This window comes from Pinus tabuliformis, chromosome Q (genome assembly GCF_031772625.1).
Source record: "Pinus tabuliformis cultivar Carrire ecotype Pingquan chromosome Q, CPIR1, whole genome shotgun sequence".
Taxonomy (NCBI): Eukaryota; Viridiplantae; Streptophyta; class Pinopsida; order Pinales; family Pinaceae; genus Pinus; species Pinus tabuliformis.
Genome location: NC_142296.1, coordinates 387,133,427 through 387,142,685, shown reverse-complemented (window position 1 = coordinate 387,142,685; position 9,259 = coordinate 387,133,427). Strand labels below are relative to the sequence as shown.

The 9,259-nt window shown below is 38.4% G+C and overlaps 1 pseudogene; it reads left to right on the top strand.

Annotated features, from left to right (window-relative positions):
• The first annotated feature begins 5,126 nt into the window (after positions 1–5,126).
• Positions 5,127–6,428, top strand: LOC149219800 (ornithine decarboxylase pseudogene; annotated as a pseudogene).
• Positions 6,429–9,259: the final 2,831 nt, after the last annotated feature.

Sequence of the window (9,259 nt, the reverse complement as noted above, 5' to 3'; positions counted from 1 at the left end):
CTTAGCACTACCCGACTTCATCAAATCTTTTGTCATTGAATGTGATGCTTCGGGTACGGGTATTACGACAATCTTAATACAGGAAGGTCGACCCTTGGCCTTCAAAAGCCAACAACTAAGTGGGAATAATCTGGGACAATCTACCTATGAGAAGGAGATGATGGCCATCTTACATGTAGTAGATACCTGGCGACCTTACTTGTTGGGGCGACGCTTCCAAATCTGCACAGACCATCAAAGTCTTAAACATTTTTTGGAGCAACGCCTATCCTCACCACAACAAAATAAATGGCTCGCCAAAATGCTGGGATATGATTATGAGATAATTTACAAGAAAGGGCGCGAAAATATTGTAGCAGATGCATTATCTCGCCAATTTGAGGATGAAAGTACCCTGCTCGCAATTTCCCTTCCCATTCCAGAATGGATTGAAGAGGCTCATAGGGAATGGTTTTCACATCCCTGGCTCTCCCAACTCATTACTCAATTGTAGGAGGATTCAAATTCCACTAAGGGCTACTCGTGGCAGGATGAGATTCTGCGCTATAAGAACAGAGTCGTACTATCACCAACATCCACCCTCAAAAGTAGCATTTTGGTAGAGTTTCACTCATCCCCCACTGCAGGACATTCAGGCTTTCAGAAGACATAAGCTCGCACTCAAAGATCATTTTTTTGGACAGGAATGAAAAAGGAAATTCTTACTTTTGTAGCAGAATGCGACATCTGTCAGTGCCACAAAGGAGAGACTGTCAAAGCACCAGGCACATTACAACCATTGCCCATCCCAACATCAATATGGACGGAGGTTTCTATGGATTTCATTATAGACCTTCCAAAGTTAGGAAACAAGTCAGTCATCATGGTGGTGGTGGATAGAATTTCTAAGTATGCTCATTTTTTCGCCCTACCCCACCCTTTTACACCAACTTTGGTCGCTCAATATTTCATGGATCAGATCTTCAAATTGCATGGAATGCCCACTTCCATTGTGTCTGATCGTGACCCGGTCTTCACCAGTAATTTTTGGCAGGAAATCTTCAGGCTACAAGGTACCCAACTAAAGCTCAATACTTCCTATCATCCACAAACTGATGGTCAAACTAAAGCAGTCAACAAATGTCTCGAAACCTACCTTAGGTGTTTCACTTCAGGAAAGCAACATCTCTGGGTACAATGGTTACCTCTAGCTGAATGGTGGTATAACACGAACTATCATGCCACCACCAAAATGACACCATATGAAGCAGTTTATGGTCAACTCCCTCCTTCCCCTACTTCCTATATCAAGGGGTGCTCAAAGGTACAAGTAGTGGATCAACTCCTACAGAACCGCACAACCATGCTTGTCCATCTTAGAGAGAATCTTCATCAAGCTCAAAACTGCATGAAGCAATAGGTATATCAACATCGATCAGAACGCCAATTTCAAGAAGGAGATTAGGTATTTTTTAGGCTGCAACCATATAAGGAAACATCACTCAAAGACAAGGGGTGTCAGAAACTATCTCCAAAATTCTATGGACCGTATCAAGTACTTCAGCGCATTGGAGAAGTGGCCTACAAGCTAGCTTTGCCACCCACTGCAAAAATCCATCCAGTTTTCCATGTCTCATGCCTCAAGAAAGTGATTGGGAACAATTGCAGAATTCAAACCAGTCTACCTAAGCTGAATGAAGAAGGGTCAATCTGGCTCCAACTTGAACAAGTCCTGGACACACGCGAACGGCACCTGCGTGGCCGCATGATTGAGGAAGTCCTCATCAAGTGGAAAGACACGTCTCCGGAAGATGCAACCTGGGAACCAACCACTATTCTTCAGCAGTTTCTGTAGCTTCGGCCTTGAGGACAAGGCTATTCTTATGGGGGAGGGCATGTTAGGGTCCCACCCTAACCACCTTATTTATGTAGTAGGATTGAGTCATAGTTATAGTTAAGTAAAGAGTCAATAAAGCCCATATTAATAATTCTAAGTGGTTAACCCGCATTTAATGACGGGACCACAGTTAGTTGCAAATGGGCCATGGTATTAGATAGATGGTATTAATAAGAACCATGGTATTGCTCCATGGTATTGCATGTACGAATCATATATAAAGGATAGGGACTCCCTGCGAGGAGCATCGTGTCTTATTGTGTAATCGAGCTCGGCTCTATTGGAGGTTCCCCCTCGAAGAGGCAAGTGAACATTGATTTCTGAATAATAAAATATTTGCTATTGTTTCTCACTGTTCTATGTTTTGGGTATATTTCTTCTCATATTTGGTATTCTGGTATTGTCTTGCAGGTTAAGAGCATAACAACCTCCCGGCTCGTCACTCACCCGTCGTGCACTTTTCACTTGTTTCCTCCGTCGTTCAGCCCAACTCGTCGCACCGTGCAGGTGCGCCCAACTCGCCTGGCATTAGCCCTTCACCAAACGATCCACAACTCCTAGGCCTTACACCTGGGATGATAAAAGAGTTGACAGGTTGACAAGTCAATGGTGTCATTTGGCCAATCATTATATAAGAGCTACTAAATTCAACTGTATGAGCCATCGAATAAGAGCATCCAACCTTACAAACCCAACTGGCATTTGCATTTAGAGCAGCTAGACATCGCACCCAGCAAAGCAAAGCAAAGCGAAGCACTGGGCTACCAAAAGTCACACATGCATATGCTTGACAATGGGCAAAATTAAAGATAAATATCAAAATACAATATTGAGAAGCGGTTGTCTCCAAGTTAAAAAGAAAATTTATATAGTCATATTATGCTTTGAATATAGTCATATTATGCTTTGAAGATGGTTAAAAAATTAGAAAATTTAAAATAGAAGAATAAATGTGGAGAAAATATTTTGAAGCAATTTGTTAGGTGGCCATGAAAAGTAACTTTATAAGATAGTGAAGAAATAATAAATTTATGAATGGTTTGAAACTTTATTAAGGAAACTATTTTAGTAAATCTGTTTATAAATCATAATAAGAAGCAAGCAACTGTGCAGTGGGTAGGGTACAATTGACTCGATAATGTTTAATTAATTTTAAAGAATAATGTTGTATTTAGGGTAAAATTGACTGGATAATGTTTAATTAATTTTAAAGAATAATGTTGTATTTTTGTAATTATAATAGAGAAAATGTGTAGGGTTTTACTTATTAATAAATAAATTATTCATTAGAATGATAGTAAAATAAATTGAAGTGTGAAAGGATGGTTTTCTTAATAAAGGTGTCATGATTAGGATTAAATATGTTAGGAATATCTTTACTATTATTTTTAATAAAAATATATATTCATTTTTAAATTCATTAAATGTGATTAATGAATAGTTAATTATTTTTGATAAATTCTTTCGGATTAATCACATCATGAGTGTTTGGTTGACGTTTGGAATCATCTAATGGGGTTCATCATTAGAACAAATGAACCACATTAGATGGTTCGAAAAGTTGACCAAAAACTCATGATATGATTAATCTAAAAGAATTTATCAAAATTAATATAAATTACAAAAATCTAAAATCAAACATTAATTATTTTTTAAAATTTAATTGTTGTATTTAATGTTAAAAAATAAAAATTAATTAATATAAATAAATATTGAAATCAATCAAAAATAAAGTTTAAAATTAATTACAATTATATTCCAAAAATATGTGATCATATCATAAAAATGTGTAATATCTACTTCTAAAAGATAATGATTGAAAACATAATGTATCAAAATTTTACTCTAACTATCTATAATCATTGATTAGCAACAAAATATATTTCAAAACAATACTTTAATATAAATTTGATTAAAAAAAATGAATTCCAATTTAATTTAATTCTCCCATAACAAGCCTATAACGAGATTGCAATATTTAATAATATTTTAGTATATATATACTTATTATAATAAATAAATAATTTAAAAAAATTGAATTTTTTATTTAACTTATTATAAAAAAAAAATAGCATAAAGAGTTTAATTTATGGAAATTAATGTATTAGCTCAAATGAAAACATTTTTTTTAAAATAAAGTAATAATATATTATTTAAGAGTAAAAAAATATTTTTTTTATTTGAAAAATATAATATTATATGGATAGTAAAAAAAAATTAGTTATAAAAATAAAATAAGTGCTTCTTAATAAAGGAGATGTATACGTATACGTAGATGTATTTTAATCTAATAGAAAATTGACACGTAACCTTAGTGATAAGTTTTTATATTTTTTCATTTATCATGAAACATAGAGATAACTTTTAAAATAACTTTTCTATGTAGTTGTCGTGGTCAGAGATCAGACATAATGCTCGTGCGCATCTGAGCATGTGCCATTGAATATTGTATAGGGCCCATCATTATCTGAGCATATGCCAACTAATATTTCCTATGCTATTGGGTATTTAATGTCTCTAAGATAGTATCTGACAGTACCGGATGCCATCCTAACGATTCTACGAAATGGAAATCTGGTTTTCTCTTTTCCAATTCTGATCTGATGTGACTGGTTTTACAAGCAACTTCGAGTGCGGATGTATGCATACATGGTCCTATTTCGTGCTCTTGGATGGATGAAAGGGCATGACCATGTACATAGGTTGCCATCCCATGTCGCATACTCCACGCTGTCAACTCCAACACACAATTAATGCGTACTATTTTCCAAATTTTGAATGATATAATGGCGCTCTAAAATTCGAATTAGAATTTTGAATTTGTGAACCCGCCTTCTAAAATCCACGCGCAAGCTAAGGAGGAGGAGCGAGCTACAACTTCAGCAACATCCTGCAGACTTCAATGCTATAACGTTCGGCTCTGAGCTGAATTAGCTGACTGCAGACCACATGCATGCCCACACGGAGTTCACACCAAGGGAATATTGGTTGCCATTGTATAGGGCCCATCATTATCGAGATAGAGATGGATCAGTGCAAAGTCGTATTAGCATAGCTGTGATGATGATAAAAGACAAAGCCGAAGATTAACCATTTGAATATTGAGATCATTGTCACCCTGATGAACAGTGCAATTCCACACTATTAATAGAGATGAAGGCAACGCCCTAATGTGTGGCTTTAAGCACTATAATCCTTTCATCTCTTTGCATTTTAATTTTCTTTTTCTGTTCTGTTTGTGGCTGTGGACATGGCCACCGAGCAGCTCACGGTGACACTGTCAAGTTTAAATAAACCTACCGACTCGTGGTCGGGGCTAGAGAGGGTGGTAGCATGCCCTGAACTGAATTGTCGAAAGGTGGCGGCCCTGCGGTCAAGGTCGCAGGAAGCTGTGAACGAGATGGTACAATCGATTATCGACAGCAACGATGTGAACGACCTGTTTTACGTTCTGGACCTGGGAGTCGTGGTGGATTTGTGGAACAAATGGCAGGAGGCCTTCCCAAACGTGTGCCTATTTTACGCCGTCAAGTGTAACCCAGATGTAGCGTTATTGTCGGCCCTAGCCGCGCTTGGGTCTGGATTCGACTGCGCCAGCCGGGTGGAGATCGAAGCCATCCTGAAGCTCGGCGTCTCGCCCGATCGTATCGTGTACGCGAATCCGTGCAAGGCAGAGACACACCTCAAATACGCGGCGAGCGTCGGCGTAAATTTAACCACGTTCGATTCTATTCATGAAGTTGAGAAAATCAAGAAGTTCCACCCGCATTGCGCATTGTTGCTGAGGGTGAAGGTACCCGACGAAGACGCGGGTGGTGCACGGTCCCCGTTGGGCAGCAAGTACGGAGCCCTGCCGGACGAAGTCTACCCATTGCTGCAGGCGGCAAAGGGGTCCGGCCTCACCGTCCGGGGCGTCTCGTTTCACGTCGGAAGTGGTGTCTCGCGCTCTGGCGTCTACCACGGTGCTGTTGCGGCTGCTCGCGGCGTTTTCGATTCGGCTTCTCGACTCGGGTTGCCCAAATTTGGTATTCTTAACATCGGCGGCGGTTTCACCGCAGGAAAGCTATTTGCAGAGGTCGCGGGTACTGTCCAATCCGCCTTAAAAACATACTTCCCCGATGCAACAGCGATTTCCCTTATGGCTGAACCGGGTCGATATTTCGCCGAGACCTCATTCTGGCTGGCCTCCAGTATAATCGGCAAAAGGGTAAGAGGAGAAGTAAGGGAGTATTGGATTAACGACGGCATCTATGGCTCCATGAGTTGTCTTCTCCACGATAACACTGTCATCACTGCGCTGCCTCTGGCCTGCAAATCCAGCCGATCGAACACTTCCTGCAACGGGCTGCCCAGATATCCATCAACCGTTTTTGGACCCACCTGCGACGCTTTCGACACCGTGCTCACCGATTACTTGTTGCCGGAGCTGGGAGTGGGTGACTGGCTCGTTTTTCCCAACATGGGCGCTTACACTACCGCCACCGGGTCTAATTTTAATGGCTTCTCCATTTCTGCCATTCCAACCTACTGTGCTGCCTCCATGCCTCCCTAGACATCCCAAATCAAACGATCTACTGAGATCTTTATGATTGAGCTTAATTATAGAAAATAAATCCAATAGGATATTATATCGCCAATCCCGATCTCATCAATCGAAAAGCTTATTCACGTCCTTACAGACAATAATCTACCAGAAGATGGACATTCTTATTATCAGAAATCACATGTATAGCTGAAATTTCCACCACTATTCGAGAAATGAGATAATCGTGCTGTAAATGTTGCTTTTTCACTCTTTTTCTATTTATTATGTTCGAGTTTGATTAATGGAATTGGTCAAATAAAAATGAAAGACAGGAAGTGCATCTACAGAGAAAAAAATGCAAGAAAAATAATTCTAAGTAAAATAAAGAATTTTTTTTACCATTTTTTTTTAAATAGGAAAATTATCTTTTTATTGCCAAAGTTGCTACAGAAGGGCTGACCATTCGCAACACGTTCCTTCCTAAACGTAACATGACAGTGGCTCTTGATTTTAGATTTTACCACTCCAGGTAATATTCTCGAACTTTTCATTTCACCGTGTACATGTATTCATGTATCCATGTGCGATGACTTTTATAGACTTTCCATGTCCGATGCAGCTATTTTCACCAAGATGCTTCTTGGACGATAGTCGAGATGAGAAGATGGTGTAAATATGTTATTTTCTTCCGTATTTGCCGGAGATCAGTTTGGTATTGTATTTGCTGTCATCACTGCGCTGCCTCTGGCCTGCAAATCCAGGCGATCCAATACTTCCTGCAACTGGCTGCCCAGATATCCATCTACCGTTTTTGGACCCACCTGCGACGCTTTCAACACCGTGCTCACCGGTTTCTTGTTGCGGGAGCTGGGCGTGGGTGACTGACTTGTTTTTTACGCTGCTTCCGCCGGGTCTAATTTTAATGGCTTCTCCATTTCTGCCATTCCCACCTACTGCGCTGCCTACGTGCCTCCCTAGACATCCCAAATCAAACGATCTACTGAGATCTTTATGATTGAGCTTAATTATAGAAAGTAAATCCAATAGGATATTATATCGCCAATCTCGATCTCATCAATTGTAAAGCTTATTCACGGCCTTATAGACAATAATCTACCAGAAGATGGACATTCGTATTATTATAAATCACATGCATAGCTGAAATGCGTTACAGTACAGTACGTTAAATAAGATTTCCACCACTATTCGAGAAATGAGATAATCGTGCTGTAAATGTTCTTTTTTCACTCTTTTTCTATTTATTATGTCCGACTTTGATTAATGGAATTGGTAAGATAAAAATGAAAGGCAGGAAGTCCATCTAAAGAGAAAAACATGCAAGAAAAATAATTCAAAGCAAAATATTTTTTTTAGCAATTATTTTTTTAGCAAAAAAATGTATGTTTTTTATTTAATCATTTTCTTAATTAATTTTTTAGATGGGATGGCTCTTAGTCGTCACTAAATCAATGAATGAAATTCGCAACAGTAACTTTCTTGCATGTCTAGATCACATGTTTAAACCATACTTAAATTAATTTTTTACCAAGCATGATTAAAATTTACTGTGCCTCTTGTTGATAACCATGTATGTAGAATTAAGAAGAAATGAAATAAAAAAATTAGTGTCAAACATGTCTTTGAAAGTGCCTTTGAAAGTGGTCTCTTTGCATTCGGAAATGTATGAATGTTCAAAGTTCGAGTAATAAGGACACATTTTCATCCGTTACAATGACGTTTAAGCATTTATGCTCGACAATCATCCATAACCAGGACAATGAGGTATATAGGCATAAATTCGAGTAATAAGGACATGTTTTCATCCATTACAATGACGGTTGAAACATTTATGCCCGACAATCATCAATAACCACAACAATGAGGTATGTAGGCATCGATCGATGAAATATTTCTTTAATTCAGTTAAGTATAGTCGAAATATGAAACGTTCTGCCTATTTGTATTCTCCTCCACCAGGGGTTTTGAGTTTTTAGTTACATTACAAAAGTTCGAACCTCATAGTAGGGCACGATTGTACTCATAGCTTAGAGAGGGTCAGGCTTTATCCACTATGGTGTGTTTCTCATCTGTAAATGTTTTAATTTTTAATTTAATTCAGCAAATCACATTGATTTTTAGTTAATTCTGGAAATCCCATAAATTAACAGCTTTTCCTCGATCCGACTTGCGTCCTACTCAAGAATGGCGAGGAGGAGGAAATTGGACTTCAGTGCCTCAGGTTTGTTTCCTGAATCCCTCTTCATATCTTTAGGTTTTGTTGATCTCTTGTTTTGAATATAGACAATATTGATCCATATTGATATACGTTGTATGTTATGCAGGAGGAAAACCTTGAGATCAAGGAAGTTATCAAGGTTTTAAGTGCCGAAGAAACCCTGAAATCCTGCAATCAACCCCATGTAACCCGAGGCTGCTTTAGAGAGATAATATACCAAATTGTGGACAACAGGGAAACAACTTCTTCAAAGGAAAGAAACCAATGGATAGCATGGAGTCAACTTCTGCAGGTTGCGACTGCAGAATTGGGAAGATTATAGTCGTAACGACCCCTTCTATATGGAAAAGGAGCATAGTGCTGAAACAGTCTTGTCTATGGAAGGGATAGGATAGCATAGATTTAAGGGTTTTACTGATTTCTCTGTTTATTCAAACCTCTTTAAGGGTTTTCAATTATTGTAGCTAAATAAGTAATAGTTGATTGTAACAGGCTTTAAAATTTTATTCCAGATCTGTAACAGCTCCTTTATTATCTTTTTTCTCAAGATTTCAAAACCAGATATATTAATGTTCAATACTTTGGATTTCTATGATTATGTTTTGCCTTGATATATTTTTTT